Source organism: Lactuca virosa, chromosome 2 (genome assembly GCF_052849685.1).
Source record: "Lactuca virosa cultivar CGN04683 chromosome 2, Lactuca_virosa_CGN04683_v6, whole genome shotgun sequence".
Classification (NCBI taxonomy): Eukaryota; Viridiplantae; Streptophyta; class Magnoliopsida; order Asterales; family Asteraceae; genus Lactuca; species Lactuca virosa.
The window spans coordinates 111,585,532-111,605,367 of NC_136427.1; the positions used below are offsets into that span (position 1 = coordinate 111,585,532).

At 40.1% G+C, this 19,836-nt stretch overlaps 1 pseudogene; it reads right to left on the reverse strand.

Annotated features, from left to right (window-relative positions):
* Positions 1 to 2,954: 2,954 nt before the first annotated feature.
* LOC145157678 (uncharacterized) lies at positions 2,955 to 10,819 on the reverse strand (annotated as a pseudogene).
* Positions 10,820 to 19,836: the final 9,017 nt, after the last annotated feature.

Below are 19,836 nucleotides of genomic sequence, written 5' to 3' on the forward strand. Positions count from 1 at the left end.
ACTATTACCATGACATCTACCAAAGTCAGTACAGTATGAGTCAATACATGCTAAATACTATACAAAGAGAATACTATATACTATACAAGAGGATACTAAATACTATACAAAGAGAATACTATATACTATACAAGAGAACACTCTATACATTATACCAGGAAGTACATTATACATTATACAAGAGAACATACTAAAACAGAATGTGACATACTATTTCTCGATACGACACTTCATTGTGCTATCACCGTGTAACCAGAGTCTCCTGGAGGGAGAGCGGGCATTATGTGTATAGATCTATACGGGACAGACACTCCCACATCCCGACTGCTAGCTACAGTCCGAGCCGAAAGGCCAAGGGGTGACAAAATGTCACATCACTACATATGACTCGGAGGGTCATCAGGATTCAATCGTCAATCAGCATGGTTACATACGATTTCACATTCAAACCTTTAATTTATACAGTTAGAATTAAAGGCAAAACAGGCTCCCCGAGGTGTATTGTACATTTAATACTACCTGGAGTCTGCATTTTCATTTCATATAGTCAGCAGTGCTACTGCTGGGGTAGAACATTTTTTTTCCCAATTCCTTTACATAAACGAGGTCTAAAACTATACTTTTCATATAAATAGTTTAACTGGGAAAACTTTTACATTTTCAAAGAATCAAACAGGCAAACAACCGGGTCTTGGTAGAAGACTACTTTTACTGGAAAACATAGGGTTTTCTAGGGAGCATACTAGTTTCAAACATTGAGATCAGTTATCATTCTACATTGTTGTAAACATTTTTATACGAGCAAAGACACTAAATACTTATGAACTCACCAGCTTTATGCTGATACTCGTTTTCAAAATAACTTGTATTCTCAGGTCATCAGTAGACAGGTACAGATGCAGCTTTTGAGAAGATGGAGCACATACAAGACTCCTCTTTATTTTGATTATACTTTTGGTGTCTTACAAACTGTACAGAACACGCTTGTATTACAATTATTATATTAATGCAATGGATGTTGTTGCTTGTTTTTACTATTATGCATTGTTATGATACTGCACATGACGTCCTCCACCCCAGAACGTATTCCGCCGTTCTCGGTTTTGGGGTGTGACAGATTGGTATCAGAGCATTGTTTATAGTGAATCAAGTATATCAACCCATAAAAGATATACGAACTATAAACACATCGGGATTAAAACACTCTGACCAAGAATATATACTATTAAATAATAAAATATTTAACTAAGTATATATATACATCCATTCACACAAAGGGTCAGTATCATACTAGAACAGAACAAAAGTATTAAGATTGTTGAACAGCACAGTTAGGCTTAGAGACATATGGTCAAATCTGGGTGGATGTAGCCTGATCAACTATATTTTCCTAGGAGTGACTAGCATGTGCCTAAGGGTGATTGTGGTGTTGCAACAAGTCTAAAAACTTACCTACACTACTACAAGAACATTTGAACAAGAATACTATAGGAGTATTCTGCATTCTATGAATTACATATGTGAGAACTAAAAAGGTCGTTACTAGTAGAGCAATAGTTGCTAAGTGGATACTCTACGGTTACATGTGACTAAGGCGCTATAGACTCAGAATCTGTGATCTTTGCTTTACTTCCTATTCCTTGTTTGGTTGTGGATTTAGAGTTAGGGTCACTCATTCGAAGGTCTATCCTGTTTCGGTCACATGTAATTTTTATGCACTATGCAAGTATTGGTCTAACTAATAACGATCATCTTATAAGTATCTTAGGATTAGTACGCCTATCAACTATCCTTTCTCCCTTCTCACATAAATACAATGACGGATTAAAGGGTTAACCCAAAGAAGGGTGCCCGTCGCCAGTAGAAGATTATCTACTCATCCCCTCTCTTCTTAAAAGGATATCCTTCCTCTTCAATATCTCCGTTTCACCTGTCTTTAAAACATTCCTGACCTTGAAAGTACTCTAACTAGCCCTCTAAACTGTCAACATTCTCCTTATGGTTTGATGTAAGACCTACTGTTAGGTCAACTCATTCTACATCAGTAATACCAGTACTATTGGCAGATATCTAATCTATGGGAAAGTGTGTACTCTTGTGTTTCTCTAATCTATTTCTATCTGATAGTTGGACTATGTCAGTTTAGTCCATGAAACACTCCCATCATTCTTACAATTGTTTCTCATCATTGTCATCATCTTTGTAAATTTTCAGTAAAAGATGCCTCCTCGCAAGCGTCCGACCAAAGGCAGACCTGAAACTCAAACTCCACCACCACCACCTCCTCCGCAGTTCGATCCGGTGTTGTTTCAAACAGCCGTGACTGCAGCTGTGACCGCCGCACTGGCACAAGTCAATTATGGTGGTGTTAGTGGGACGGGGACTGGCACAAACTCCAGCCATGGTGAAATCCACCCACGTGCACGAGAGTGCACCTATAAAGATTTCATCAGCTGTAAACCTACTTACTTCAATGGAACCGGAGGGATCCTTGCACTGTCCCAATGGATTGAGAGAACTGAAGCCATCTTCGAGATGTGCTCATGCCCTGAAGGAAGCAAGATAAAATTCGCTGCTTGCACCTTCCTCGAAAGGGCACTGACGTGGTGGAATGGCCATGTCAAAGCTCTCTCACTGGTAGCAGCTAACGCCATGGGTTGGGATACACTGAAAGACCTGATGATGACGGAGTACTGCCCGAGGGGCGAGATTCAGAAACTGGAGGAGGAACTCTGGAACCTCAAAATGCAGGGTTCCGACATAGTGGCTTACACAACCAGGTACTGCGAACTGGTAGCCCTATGCCCCAACATGGTTCCCATGGAAACCAAAAAGATTGAGCGATAGATCTGGGGTCTAGTGCCCCCATATCGTGGGAACGTTCTAGCATCACACCCTGCCACCTTTGAAAGTGACAAGGAATTGGCCCAAAGGCTCATCGATCATGAAGTTCCCTACACTCCATCAACAACCACTCCAACTACCCCCGCATTAACCAAGACATCCGACAACAAAAGAAAGCGGTGGGACCGAAAGAAGGGTAAATAAGCCAAATCCTCCTCCAATAACCAACAAACAGTGGCTGTCCATGCTGCCACTACCCCTGCTGCCCCTATACCAGCCAAAACATATGCAGGGACCTTACCCAAGTGCACCAAGTGCAATTTCCATCACAACGGCCCCTGCCGGGAAATGCACTGCACTAACTGCGACCGGAAGGGCCATACCGCCCGGTTTTGCAGAACGCCACCCAAACCCATTTCCCAGGTCCCCGGTACTGGAGTAAGCTAGGCCTGCTATGGCTGTGGCGAGGTAGGGCATTTCAAAAGAAACTTCCCAAAGGCTGGAAATACGGGAGGAGCCGGCAGACTACTTGCTATTGGCCACAATGAAGCAGTAGCAGACCCCACAGTAGTCACGGGTACGTTCCGTCTCGATAAATCTTATGCTTGTATCCTATTCGATAGTGGAGTAGAAAGAAGCTTTGTAAACAAAAATTTCAAACACCTACTTAAACAACCACCGAAACCACTAAGAGAAACCTTCGTCGTAGAAATGGCTAACGGAAAAACAGAGAGTTCCAATGAGATCTACCTAGGTTGTACCCTCACGCTAGATAATCATTCATTTCCAATCGACCTCATACCAGTAGCGATCAAGAGCTTCGATGTCATCATTGGCATGGACTGGTTGAGTCTACATCATACCGATATCCTATGTTTCGACAAAGCCATCCGTCTAAATCTACCCAATAACGAAACCCTGATGATCTACGGAGACAAACCCAGTACGAGCCTCCGCATCATCTCAAGTATTCAAGCCCAGAAGTACTTACGTAAGGAATATCGTGCATTCCTTGCACACGTCGTCGATACGAGCCAGAAAACAAAAGGCCTACAAGATTTCCCCGTAGTACGCGACTTCCCCGACGTCTTTCCAGAAGAGCTACCAGGTCTACCTCCGCAACGACAAGTCGAGTTCCGAATCGACTTAATTTCAGGAGCTACCCCCGTAGCCAAGTCGCCCTATCGTCTAGCTCCTGCTGAGATGCAAGAACTGTCCGGTCAACTTAACGAACTGCTCAGCAAGGGCTTTATAAGACCAAGCTTCTCACCATGGGGAGCACCGGTCTTGTTCGTGAAGAAGAAAGACGGATCGTTCCGTATGTGCATCGATTACAGAGAACTCAATAAACTGACGGTCAAAAATCGTTACCCTCTTCCTCGTATAGACGATTTATTCGACCAACTGCAAGGGGCGAGTTACTTTTCTAAAATCGATCTGAGGTCCGGGTATCACCAGTTACGAGTGCTCGAGGAGGATGTTCCGAAGACAGCCTTCCGAACTCGTTACGGACACTACGAGTTCGTAGTGATGCCGTTCGGACTGACCAATGCGCCCGCAGTGTTCATGGACTTGATAAACAGAGTGTGCTGTCCTTACTTGGATCAGTTCGTCATCGTCTTCATTGATGACATACTTATCTACTCTCGAAGTAAGGAGGAGCATAGCGATCACCTACGACAAGTCCTGGAAACCCTACGATCGGAGAAGCTATACGCGAAGTTCTCTAAGTGCGAATTTTAGATCCGAAGAGTCGAATTCTTAGGACACGTGGTTAGCAAAGAGGGAATCCACGTGGACCCATCCAAGATTAAAGCTATTGAGAACTGGTCAGCACCGAAGACGCCTACGGAAATTCGCCAATTTCTAGGCCTCGTTGGCTACTACCGCAGATTCATACAGAACTTCTCTCGAATCGCGAAACCCCTGACTACATTGACCCAGAAAGGCGTGGCCTTTGACTGGGAAGAGAAACAAGAGAAGGCATTCCAAACCCTGAAGCGAGCCTTATGCACCGCACCGATCCTATCCCTCCCCGAAGGGATAGACGACTTCGTGGTATACTGCGATGCATCCAATCAAGGGCTCGGCTGTGTTCTGATGCAACGAGGTAAGGTCATCGCCTACGCCTCAAGACAGCTAAAGACACATGAGGTCAACTATACCACCCATGATCTCGAATTAGGGGCGGTCGTGTTCGCCCTAAAAATCTGGAGACACTATCTGTATGGTACGAAGAGCACCATCTATACCGACCACAAAAGCCTCCAACACATATTCAACCAGAAGGAGCTCAATATGAGACAACGACGGTGGGTCGAGCTACTCAATGACTACGGATGCGAAATTCGTTATCATCCGGGTAAAGCCAATATGGTAGCAAACGCCCTAAGTCGGAAAGAATATTCTGGTCGAAGAGTCAAGTCATTAACCATGACTATCCATTCGCATCTATCCACACAAATCAAGGAGGCTCAGCTCGACGCCTTGAAACCTGAAAATGTAGCAGGAGAGTCCCTACGAGGAATGGATAAAAACTTGGAGGTAAAGGGTGACGGAGCCTTATATCTCATGGATCGGATCTGGACACCGAAACACGGTGGCTTCAGAGACCTGGTCATGAAAGAAGCGCACAACACTCGATATTCCGTCCACCCAGGTTCAGATAGGATGTATCTGGATCTCAAGAAATCATACTGGTGGCCTAACATGAAAGCGGAGATCGCTACCTTCGTGAGTAAATGCCTTACTTGCGCCAAGGTCAAGGTCGAATACCAGAAACCATCAGGCTTACTCCAACAACCAGAAATACCTGAGTGGAAGTGGGAGCGGATCACTATGGACTTCATAACCAAGCTACCCAAGACAACGGGTGGACTTGACACCATATGGGTCATCGTCGATAGATTGACCAAGTCCGCACACTTCCTACCCATCAAAGAAACCGACAAGATGGAAAAGCTCACAAGAACATACATTAGGGAGATCGTACGACTGCATGGTGTTCCTATATCTATTATCTCCGATAGAGATAGCAGATTCACTTCGAGGTTCTGGCAGTCACTACAAAGCTCCCTTGGAATGAGGCTGGACATGAGTACAGCCTATCATCCTCAGACCGACGGACAAAGTGAGAGAACCATCCAAACTCTGGAAGATATGCTGCGAGCCTGTGTGATCGACTTTGGTAAGGCTTGGGATACCCACTTATCCCTTGTCGAATTTTCCTACAACAACATAACGTTATCACACGAGCATCAAAGCTGCTCCATTTGAAGCCCTCTACGGCCGGAAGTGCAGATCCCCTCTGTGCTGGGCTGAGGTGGGTGACACTCAATTAGCCAAAGGACGAGTTCCTGACAGCACTCTCACGGGTCCTGTGATCATTCGGGAAACGACAGAGAAGATTGTTCAGATTCGTGAACGATTGAAAGCCTCTAGAGATCGACAGAAAAGCTACGCAGACAAACGAAGGAAACGTCTGGAATTCCAGGTGGGAGACCGAGTCCTTTTGAAAGTCTCACCCTGGAAAGGCTTGATACGCTTCGGAAAGCGTGGAAAGCTAAATCCAAGATACATTGGGCCTTTCGAGATTCTCGCTAGAATCGGCCCCATAGCTTACAAATTCAATCTACCTCGCGAGCTTAGTAACGTACATCCTACCTTCCACGTCTCGAACTTGAAAAAGTGCCTATCTGACGAGACTCTTGTAATCCCACTCGACGAGATCGAGATCAACGATATCGTCAACTTCGTGGAAGAACCTGTGGAAATTATGGACCGGGAGGTCAAGCGAACGAAACAAAGCTGCATCCCAATTGTGAAGGTTCGCTGGAACGCCAAGCAAGGACCGGAGTTCACTTGGGAGCGCGAGGATCAAATGAAACTTAAATATCCTCATCTTTTTACGTAGTTATTGTATAATAACATAGTTGCTTGAACTCTAATTTCGGGACAAAATTCCCTCTAACGGGGGGATGATGTGACAACCCGAAATTTTCATTTGTATAATTTCCACAGTAAAACACTGCTATTATCAGTCAAAAACATTTCAGTACATTTTTGGCCGGATTTAAGTCCGTTTGGTGAATTATTTTATTTTGCGTCAAACGATTTAATAAAATAAAGTGTCGTTATTAGTGAGGTGTAACAAACCGAACAATCAACACATTAACTAAGAGTTTGCGGCCAAACAATTGGTGTTTGGGCCGTAAACCCCAAATTTTCCAAGACTCATGCATATAGTATGAGTTTACACTCCTTACCCTCACTTTACACTTCCCACCTCAAGAACAAAAGGCTTCTCTCTCAAGTATCATAATTTCATCTCTTCAAATCCGCCAAAATGTAAGTGTTTCTACCCTAGATTCTTTCCTATAACACTTAATCTAGTGTTTTTACAACATTTCATCCATGGATTTTCGATTTTTACATAGATCTTCAAGTGATCTTCAAAACACCAAGAACACCAAGAACACACACTAGTGTTCTTGGGTCCTAAACACTTCTACAAGCTTCCTATAAGTAAGTATACTTCCCCTAGCTAGTTATATGCTTAGTATGCTTATTAACCCATGGATTAAACACCAAAACCCCCCAAGAACATGGGTTTACGGTTTGGGGATCTCCCAAAACCGTAAACACCCCCAAAAGGGGTTTTGATGCCCCAAACTCCTTCCAATGCTTTGTTAATGAACTAGGAACTTGCATGAATGATCTAAGAACCCCAAAACACGAAAAGGATGAAGTGGCCAAGGGTTTACGGCCGTAAACTCTAGGGTTTACGATAGTAAACTCCCAAGGAGTGGTCCAAGGACCGCAAAGTCCAAGGGAGTACCATTTGGAGCCCTAATCACTTCTTAAGCCTTTGATTTGATCTTAGAACCCTTCCTTGTGATACATGAGACCTTTAAACACACAAACACACCATTCCCATGAGTTTACGGCCGTAAACTCATGGGGGAAATGGTCTCTCAATCGTAAACACACATAGGGGTGACCATTTGAGGTGTAAACTCCATAGTGAGGCCATACACTCCTTAGATGCAACCATTAGCACTCCTAGCACTTGAAACAAAGTGTTTTCATACTTTAGAGTGCCTTTACCTACTTAATTAGTGATTAAATAACTAATTAGATACATTTATGTATCACTACATGTTACATAGGATCCATGTGTGTGTTCAAGTCCTCACTTGACACCTAGCATCCTACTCAGCACTTCCATCCACTTCACTCACTGCAGGTGAGTTCATACCCCTAAATTAACCTTTTAAATGATTTTAAATGCTTTTATGGGGGGGAATATAAGTTGAACTGCTTTAGTTATGATATCAATCACATGTGATTAATAACTAGAACAGACTACAAGATTTGCCAATACTTTCAAATTACCATCAAACTTGGATTTTCAAAGTGTTTCAAACCTTTTATCAAACTCTTTAAATTCTAAAACTGTTTTCAAACTCTTTTAAACTTGTTTTATTCTCAAACCCATATCCACACTAATATATTTATATAAGTAAGACTTGAAGGACTTAGTACTGATAGCTCACCTTATTTCCTGTTCCTTGTTTGGTTGTGGACTTAGGGTATTCTGTTATCTGTCCGACTGTCGTTGAATTCTTAGTTATATATCATATATATTTGTGTGGATATAAAAGTCTACACTTCAGTTCAGTACCTTTGTGTAACAAAGGCATACTACCAACATTACTATTTAACTATAATAGGTATAGTTAAGGATTACTACTCATTACTACTATTACCATGACATCTACCAAAGTCAGTACAGTATGAGTCAATACATGCTAAATACTATACAAAGAGAATACTATATACTATACAAGAGGATACTAAATACTATACAAAGAGAATACTATATACTATACAAGAGAACACTCTATACATTATACCAGGAAGTACATTATACATTATACAAGAGAACATACTAAAACATAATGTGACATACTATTTCTCGATACGACACTTCATTGTGTTATCACCGTGTAACCAGAGTCTCCTGGAGGGAGAGCGGGCATTGTGTGTATAGATCTATACGGGACAGACACTCCCACATCCCGACTGCTAGCTACAGTCTGAGCCGAAAGGCCAAGGGGTGACAAAATGTCACATCACTACATATGACTCGGAGGGTCATCAGGATTCGATCGTCAATCAGCATGGTTACATACGAGTTCACATTCAAACCTTTAATTTATATAGTTAGAATTAAAGGCAAAACAGGCTCCCCGAGGTGTATTATACATTTAATACTACCTCGAGTCTTCATTTTCATTTCATATAGCCAGCAGTGCTACTGCTGGGGTAGAACATTTTTTTCCCAATTCCTTTGCATAAACGAGGTCTAAAACTATATTTTTCATATAAATAGTTTAACTGGGAAAACTTTTACATTTTCAAAGAATCAAACAGGCAAACAACCGGGTCTTGGTAGAAGACTACTTTTACTGGAAAACATAGGGTTTTCTAGGGAGCATACTAGTTTCAAACATTGAGATCAGTTATCATTCTACATTGTTGTAAACATTTTTATACGAGCAAAGACACTAAATACTTATGAACTCACCAGCTTTATGCTGATACTTGTTTTTAAAATAACTTGTATTCTCAGGTCATCAGTAGACAGGTACAGATGCAGCTTTTGAGAAGATGGAGCACATACAAGACTCCTCTTTATTTTGATTATACTTTTGGTGTCTTACAAACTGTACAGAACACGCTTGTATTACAATTATTATATTAATGCAATGGATGTTGTTGCTTGTTTTTACTATTATGCATTGTTATGATACTGCACATGACGTCCTCCACCCCAGAACGTATTTCGCCGTTCTCGGTTTTGGGGTGTGACAAACGAACTTTTATTACTGGAAAGGGCAAATGTCATATTAGCCCATCGAACTTATCGTGTTTGTTTTAAAATGTCACCCAACTTTTTTTTTGGTATATTAAGGGAATGAACTATCGTTTAACCTGTTAAAAAAAGTCACTTAACCCTTTACAACAGGTTTTAATCTCAATGTAGCCTCATTTCAGTTTCTTATATTGAAATCATTCAATCAATCGGAACCGTATCCTTTAAAATAAGAGTCTGACCATTTCCGAGTGAAAAACATTTTCATAAAATAGGAATATATGAAACTCATCATCTATATGCAATCCACGAGCAATTGCATTAACCCTAATCTGGTGCTTCCCAAACTCCATAGCTGATGTCTGATCATACAAAAACAAATCAAAGTTGCTATTAGGATTTTAGCATAGAATTTTACTTCTTTATATCATTTATAAAACGGATTGAAAGGGATACAAAGATCAAAGTTACTTACTCTGACCAACTGATGAATTCCACCCAAACAAGCACCATACCACCAATTATCGAGGTCATGAATACGATCGATCCTCCTGATTTGTTATCCCTCATTCTTTTCGCAACAGCTTTCATCATATACCTTCATAAGTATAGCAATTTACTAGAGCATCCACTTTCCCCAAAATACTCCAGGTTTTCTCCACGACTTCATCAAATACCGACTCTCTCTCTGATTCCATATCTAATCCAACGATTTCAATAGCAACTTCCTTCAGATCGTTGGTGATCCAATCCGCAACGCCCTTGATGACCTTCTCGTCTCCCACTAACACTAACCTAAACAAAGAAATAACTACATAAGAATTAGTTCAATTCAGATTTCAGAGGTGAAATCCAATCGAAATTTTAGGCGCAAACATACCTGCATCCGCGTTTTGCTAAATGATAAGCGATGTTTCGTGAAACCGCATCACCGTTGACGGTGAGTAAATGCGAATGTTCAATAAATCAAGGGTTCAGAAGGATTGAAAACGATGGCGATGAAATTAGACTTACGCTCAAATTGGACTCAGAACCTTGAAGGCGAATTGAAACATTTATTAGGCCGATCGACAATGGCGATACCAGCATCACCCCCATCGTCTACAACTCCATGCTCGAGATCCTTAGCCAAACTAGTTTGTATCAGGGCTCTAAAAGGGTTAAGACATATATTTTACAGGCTTACCCGGTATCAGGTCACATAAGGATGTTTTAAAACAGGAAAACAATAGTTCATTCCCTTAATGTACAAAAAAAAAGTTGAGTGACCTTTTAGAGCAAACACGATAAGTTGGATGGGCTAAAATGACATTTGCCCTACTGGAAACTTATATACATGTTTTAGCAATGAAATTGTTTGCTCCTTGTAGCAACGAACTTGATTGCTCATTTTGCAATGAAACTTGTTTACTCGTTTCAGTAACAAACTTTATTTCCCATGAGAATATGAACTTTGCATCTCATTTGGGCGACATACTTTATCTCTCATGATGACAACGAACTTTGTTTATATAAACTTATTTACTCATTGTAGCAATATACTTTTATTTATGGAAACTTTTATCAAAAATTTGATTTCGATTCATGAAACCAATAATATTTTTTTTATCTGTGAGTACTCACCAACTATTTTTATAGTTGATGCTCATTTTACATGCTTTTTCAGGAATCATCGAGTAAGTGGCACTTAGGGACACATCACCTTTAGGAGCATTTGCATGTGTTGTATTTCAATTTACATTGTAATTTCTTTTAAAAGTTGTTCAAACCCATTGTAAAATTGTAATGATTTTTAATACTATGGTTGGTGTTGCTCTTTTAATACTATGGTTGGTGTCCGAGGGCTAGGGCCGAATCTTCTTGGCTAGACACGAAAGTCCCATCAGAAGCGAAAGTGAGGTTCGCATCAGAAGAGTTTCGCCTCAGGAGGGTTTCGCTTCTTAAGAGGGTTTCGTTTCTTGAGAGGGTTTCGCTTCTTAAGAGGGTTTCGTTTCTTGAGAGGGTTTCGCTCCCATTGAGTTGTTTTTCATATTTTCTTCCCGTTTCAAGTGATTATCAACCAATTGAAGGGTCGGGATGGTACAGATGTTTATGAAAAAGTTAAGAAAGGTTTGAGAGAGATTTGGGAGAGAGAGATAGAGTGAGAGAGATTAAGAGAGACTTTGTCGGTGGCCTTTATTAGTGTTTGGCCCCGTAAGGCAAGGTTTGTAAACCCCATTATGCCTTGTTATGAGTGTTTTACGCCCATGAAGAGGTACATAATAGCACTTTATCTAGACGATGCATCACTCACTTCGCTTAGGGTTTAGAATTTATGAACTTATGAAACTTCCGAGTAACACTTAGTATTAAGATAGAGATTTTGTACATTAGTAAACATAGAGTACGCCCTATCATGCAAGCACTAGTTGAGTTTACCGGTTTGACTCGTTGACTTTATTTGACTTTGACTTGACCAGAAATTGACAGGTGTCACATCACCCCCCCCCCCCCCGTTAGAAGGAATTTCGTCCCAAAATTAGCATATCGAATGGGACTTCAAGGGTTGGGGAAAATATATGGGTGTTTTTGTTTCATCTGATCTTCTCGATCTCAAGGGAATTCTGATCCTCGCTTGGCATTCCGGCGGACCTTCACTGTTGCGTCTACTATTTTGACCGGTAGAGAGTGTGTGGGTTTGGGTTTTACATGTCTAGGTTCATCCGAATGGTAGGATGTCCACTTGTAGACCTGGGCAGCTTCGTCCTGAAGTTCATAGTAGGACTCCTACCTGGTTCTTCTAGCATTGCCTCGTGTACACAAGTCGAATATAATTAAGATTGATAAGATGGTCGGATGGGTAACTTTGCCTTAAGTCCACAACCAGACAAAGAACAGGAGGGAAGGCGGAAACACACATCCTAAGTCCATAGAATCTTAATTAAATACCACTCTCACGAATACACTTAATGGTGATTGGCTAACCGTATTTGTCCTTAGCCTCTATGCTTGAACTTGACCTGCTGCCCCAGTAGTATTCCCGAAATGTCTGTTGGGAACACTTTGGAAAAGTTTCGGAAGACATATTACTCCTCGTATGAGTACTTCTAGGTTTTGAAGCAAGAGACGATTTGGGGTTGGTGTCGGGTTTGTTGTTATGAGTGACGAGGGTTTCATTAATCGGTCGGTTAAGGCGAAGGATCCTTTCGTAGCACCTATGATTAATGTGGTGAAGACTACACTAATCCATGTCGAATGACGACGTCGGAACTTGTTATTGTAACTGGTGTTAAGTCTATTTGGAAGAGATGCTTGTTAGAGCGATAGTGTATTCTATGCTTAAGTTTCTAGTGGTTTCAGTTTTATCCTTGTTATTACTACTGTGAACATTTGGTACCACGTTTAGCGAGTACTAACAGTAAGAGTGTTCCGATGGATAGTGATGAAATTTCATAATATGATTAATATTTAGCTGGTAATAGTTTTTGTAAAAATATTAAGTTTTAGCATATTTTCATTTGGGAAACGTACCGCTGTCCACAGGTGGTTCCGGAAGAGTCTCTCCTGCGGTGATCATCAGCACTCTTTTATCCCCACCAGAGTTCCTTGTTATTGGACAGCCCCTCTTGAAGTGTCCAGTTTCACCACACATGTAACAAGCCTGGCTTACCCCAATGCCGGTGACCTGGGAGATTGGTTGTGCCGGTGACCTACAGAAACGGGCAGTGTGCCTCTTCTTGTTGCAGTTTTTACAATGCATTACTCGGAAAACTTCTGTGTGATAGAAGTTGCACTTGGGAAGGTTTCCAGCATATCGACTGGGCGGTGCCGGAGTGGCAGATGTTGTGGCTGCAAGGACTGCCACGAGTTGTGGTCTCTTGGGAGGACCTTGAGTCGAACTATTCCTTTTCTTGTTCCAGAATTTTCGTTTCTTATTCTTAGGTTTTTGTTCTGAGGTGTACTTGGATCCCTTGTCAGCGGACACTAGTCGGTGCGCTTGGTTGCTATTGCGGTTATCATTTTCGGTACCGTTTCCGTGGCCGCTATATTTGTTAGTGTTGAGTTGCGCCATGATGGCTGTCACGGCGGCTGTGACCGCAGCTTGAAAAGTAGCGGAGTCTATCTGCAAAATTGGTGTTTCGCCGGTTGGCTGGTTACTTCCTTGGGAAGGCATGATTCTGCGGCATGATGAGAAATGAGCTCGTTAGCAACTATGGTCGTTTCCAGCCATTTTCCATCTATTTATATACATAAATATATAAAATTTTCGTTTTGTTGAACTCCTCACGAATTTCCTGCCAACATCCTTGAGATGTACTTATGGTAGGGAGTAGAAGTAGGTATTTACAAGCGTTAGGTTTACTAAAAAAAACTATGGGTGCCCATGGTTTTCTTCGTGGTTAGGGTGGTTAGCGCCATTACCCAACCCACTGGTACCACTTGCGTGGATTTGAGTCACGGAGGCTGATACAACGGTCTGAAAGATAATAGTGTCGTACAGTGGAGGATTTGTTGACGTGTTGTTGAGAGCGCGCCTTATAGGTCTATGGGGAGGCACCCTTCTACCGTGAGGTTTTTAAAAGGTGGAATGGTGGTAAGTCCTTAGTAGTGGTTATAAGTCGAGTGTCGTTTGAACTAAGTTATCTTAGTTTTGTGTGTATCATGTTCCGACTTTCATAGTGTTTTGAAAACAATTCATAACAAAGGTCTATGACAATAGACTTATGAATTTTTACTAGTAACAACCCTCAAATGAAATTTCGTGACTTGATTCACTGTTACTAATTGCGATGAAAGAGGCAATTAGTCTAACACATAGTGTGAGTAGTATAATCACTAACTCACTATTTATATTTGTTTATTAGTTATTAGTGTGACGCATAAGGATCTCGGCCTCCTCACGTGATTTGCGAATAGTCTCTTTTGCTCTCTGTCCTAGTTGTGAGTGCCCTAGTTGTAGTTGTAAGGGTTCGTTTTCTCCCGGAATTCCTATGGTGTTATCGTTCCTATGATTGCTCTAAACTAGACTCAAACGCCTGAGCGGTCTCTCCAGTTTGTTTTTTGATAGGGTAATGTTCGTTAGGGCTCTCTCTAGTGCCTTTCTCTTCGTCCGATCCTTTCTCGGAATTCTCCTCGTGAACCCTCTTTTGGTTCTTCCTTGACTCCTCTGTTGGCTGTGGTAGTGGGGTTATGATGTCTAGATATGTTGTGTGTACGAGGATTGGGGTGTATGAAGAATCTATGAGATTTAACCAAAACATTTCTTATATATTTTTATGGGGGTGATCCTTACCGTATCCTTCTAAAATCACGTAGTGTATACCGATTATATATAACCAAGATCTGATAGACATTCGAATGAGTGATCCTACTCTAAGACCACAACCAAACAAGGAACAGGAAGTAGAGAGAAAATCACAAATTATAAGTCTATAAAATCTCAATTATATATGATCTTAACGTATACCCTTGGTAATTATAGACCTACCAGGAAAGGTCTTTTAGTTTTCACATAAGTTAGTTATAGTGCCAAAAATACTCCTATAGTATTTTAAACTTTATGTTTGGTTCTAGTATTCCTTTGTATTAGAGTTGGTAAGTTCTAGACTTGTTGCGACACCACTATCACTCCCAAAAACATGTTAGTCGTATCTTAAATAAATATAGTTGATCAGGCTGTATTTATCCCAGATATGATTACATAATTGTCTAGGTTTGACTGTAGTGTCCAACCTCTAAATACTTTTGTTTTGTTCTTCTTGTGATTTTGTTCTAGTATGTATGTATGTATGTTCGTATACTTCTCATAAAATACTTATATTTTAAAAGTATACGTTTAGTCAAAGCACTTCGGCCCCTTTGTATTTATAGTTGTATATCTTCTTATGGGTTGATATACTGAGTTCACTATAAACAATGCTCTGATACCAATCTGTAACACCCCCAAACCGAGACGGCGGAAACGTTCGGGGGCGAAGGACGTCATGTACAGTATCATCACAATTGAATAATAGTAATCAAATCAACAACAACCATTGTATTGATATCATAGTGTTTACATTTTATTTGAAGCATAGCTTGAATGACTTCCAAATGTATATAGTAAAAACTAAGACTAAAAGCTATTATGCCCCGTCTTCTTGAAAACATGTGCATGTACCTGCCTACTGGATTCCTGAGAATACAACTATTTTTGAAAGAGTGTCAACATTTAAGTTGGTGAGTTCATAAATATTTTGTTTTAGAAAATAAGTTCTTTGTTCCTTGAAAATGTTCGTAAGTTCCTCTAGAAAATCCTATATTTTCTTAGTAAAATGGAATGTAGTCTTAGCCCCTTCAGACCAAAATGTATAAATGTTATCGAAATCTTGAGTAGTAATATTACGTAGATTTTAAATCTGTATAAAAACCCTTTGGATGCATGATTCCCAAAATGAAAGTTGTTTTGTACTTGAAAACAATGCAATGTAGTTTTATGAAGATACAACCCTTATGTATGCATATCCTCCGGTAAAGTTACCCCATATATGTGAGTTTGTGTGTCATAAAATAGTGTATTCCTAGAAAGACCTATAAGTTCCTTCTATAATCCCCCAGTGTATATAGGTCATATAAAAATCAAGATCGAATAAACCGTCGAATATAATGGGTCTGCCCAAAGCCCACAACCATACGAGGAACAGGATTTAAGGCATTCCCAACCATTTCCAAGTCGATCGAGTCTAAATTATATATGACCCTGCCGTATACACGTAGCAATTATAGGTGAAATCTAACCATCCTAGGCGAAATGTAGTCTTAACTACCCTAAAACCGATGATAGTGAGTGTTTGTTCATGGAAATAGAATACTTCAGCAGTACATAATTAGAACTTTTTTTTTGTAAACGTATTGTATGTTCCAGAAAAATCCAATATTTTCCTTATAGAATGAGTTGTAGTCTTAGAGCTCAAAGACCGAATTGTACAAGTATCTTCCATACTTATGATAGTAAGTGCGGTTTAAATAAATAAAACCCTTACGAATGTAGGAATTCCCGTAAACTATATGTGTCATTGTTTCCCTATGTGAGTTATTATAACCGTGCAATTAACATAGTAAGCCTGTTACGACGTTTTTCAGGCGTCGGAATTTTTCGACATTTGTCACCCCAAACCTGCCGGTCTAGCTATTGTAATAAACTTAGGGTGTGGGATTGTCAGTCTCAATATAGACCTATACACAAGTATCACGCTCTCCCTACAAGAGACTATGGTTATAATACAGGACTTTAAACAGTACTCTAAGAGCACAATGAAGTAGTGTCTCACAAATTTGATCCAACGAGTTTATGCGTAGAGTGAGTGAAAATCCTTTTTGAAATGTAAGAATCCCCATAAACTATATGTCTCGTTGTTTCCCTATGTGAGTTATTATAACCGTGCAATTGACATAGTACACCTGTTACGACGTTCTTCAGGCGTCGGAATGTTTTCACATTTGTCACCCCAGACCTGCCGGTCTAGCTATTGTAAGCAACTTAGGGTGCGGGATTGTTAGTCCCAATATTGATATATACACAAATATCATGCTCTCCCTTCAAGAGATTATAGTTATAATAGAGGACTTTAAACAGTACTCTAAGAGTACAATGAAGTAGTGTCTCACAACCGGATTTAACGTTACGTGTAGAGTGAGTGAAACCTTCCTTAGTATGTTTGTAGTGTTATTATACTATAAACTATACCTAATATAGTTCATCATAAGTGTTCATTCCTTAGTATGTTCGTAGTGTTATTGTACCATAAACTATACCTATTATAGTTCATTATAAGTGTGCCTTCCTTAGTATGTTCGTAGTGTAATTGTACCATAAACTATTCCTATTATAGTTTATCCTACATGTTTGTAGTGGATAAAAACCCTTATGAATGACTAACTCTGTTACGTGAAGGTAAACTAACATGAAATACACTCAATATGTAGTTAAACATTGTTGTACACTTTGCTCAACATGTTACAAAGTGTTAATAAACTTGTAGATTGTTTTTACTAGTTTTAACATTTCTGTCACTGTTTTTTGAAAAATTGTAGAAAAATCACTGTAAGTCGAAAACTAGACCCATAAACTCTGAGAGTTTAGAAAATATGTCCAATTTGTTCATAATTTTTATTTTGATTTTTAGTGGTCTCTAACCATTGTGAAAATGTCCATCTTCACAGACTGGTCCGAAATCACTTTTGAAGTGATAGGCAGTTTTGTAAAAATCGCCATGAATTGTAGAAAAATCGTATGAGCATGTGTAAGTAGTCATTAGAAAGGTATAAACCTGAACTAAAAGCATATTAAACAGTTTTGAAAAATATTACGTTTAAGATGGTCAAAACAGTTCGTGAATAGACCATAACTTTTCTGTTGAAAGCTGTTGATTTAGTATAGAATATGTTTTGGGTGTTGTAACTTGTATTCCCCCGCTAAAACTTGAAAAAAACATGAAAATATAGGGGTATGAACTCACCTTCTGTGATTTACTGAAGAATATAAGGTTGAAGATGAAGAATTTCAAGTCAAGAACACTTGAAAGATGCTTGAAGACTTGAAGATCCTAAGAACAAATATGTGAATATTTGTGTAAGTGATCACGATTTGTATGAAGATTGTGTAGATGTTTAGAGAATATACTTACCAATCAAAGGGAGGAAAGTCCAAGAACTTCTTGGAGAAGTCGTGACTGAGAATGAGAGAGAAAGAGAGAGAGAGAGAGAGAGAGAGAGAGTAAGGGAAAGAGAAACTTTGCTTTTAGTGATAGTGAATGAAATATTGGAGAAGTAAAACAAATCCCTTGGATTTGTTCATACAGTTTGATTGGATGGAAAGAGTGTTGAATAAGCTAAATGAATTGACTAGCTAAATGTGAATAGTGACATAAAGTTGTCATGAAGTTGGTATGAGAGTGGTTGGTGTCATAACTTTATGAGAAAGTCAAAGAGTACCCTTATGTACTCTTGATATTTTATCCTAAGTAAAAATATGATTTATATTAAATAAATCTACAAAATAGGGATAAAATATGAGTTTAAAGGTTTTACAATGTTAAAATTATGAATTTGGTGAAAATCCAACGTTAAAAACGTCAAAGACGGGCTTAAAATGCGAATGTCGGCAAAAACCGGGCTTGAGAAGCGAATCTGCGAGCGTGAGAAGGTTGGACGCGAAGGGAAGGTTCGCAGCGAGAGCTGCTGATGCGAGAGTGGGTTCGTGCGAGAGGTTGGCTCCAAGGCGAAGGCGAGGCTCGTTTCCTATGCAGGAGTGGGGGTCCGAAGCGAACGTGGGCGGTTAGAAGCGAGCATAGTCGACCAAAGCGAACCTTCTCGGTTGTTGCTATGCGAGAGTGCCCGGTGCGAGAGAAGGCTTCGGTCCGAGGGCTAGGGCCGAATCTTCTTGGCTAGACACGAAAGTCCCATCAGAAGCGAAAGTGAGGTTCGCATCAGAAGAGTTTCGCCTCAGGAGGGTTTCACTTCTTAAGAGGGTTTCGTTTCTTGAGAGGGTTTCGCTCCCATTGAGCTGTTTTTCATATTTTCTTCCCGTTTCAAGTGATTTTCAACCAATTGAAGGGTCGGGATGGTACGGATGTTTATGAAAAAGTTGAGAGAGGTTTGAGAGAGATTTGGGAGAGAGAGATAGAGTGAGAGAGATCGAGAGAGACTTTCTTGGTGGCCTTTATTAGTGTTTGGCCCCGTAAGGCAAGGTTTGTAAATGTGACAACCCGAAATTTCTATTCTGTACAACCATTCACTTCAATAGAAGTCAGAACTGTTTCTGCTAACTTTTAAGTTTTTTGGAGGCAGTTTGAGTGTTTTAAAACCTAGTACTTTAAGAGATAACTGGAGAGAGGATACGTTAGGGTAAAGTGTGCAACATTTAAGTTCCAAAACTCCAAGAGTTTGGAGTTTACGGCCCAAATGGTATTGGGGCCGTAAACCCTAAGGACTATATAAGTGACACTTAGTTATTTTTAGCTTTTTTTCACATTTTCAAGTCTAGAACCATTTCTCTCTCAAGTATCATCCAAAGTTTCTTCAAGATCTTCAAGAAAGTAGGTGTTTTCTTCCTTGATTAGTTGATCTCTTTCTTAATCTAGTGATCTTACAAGATT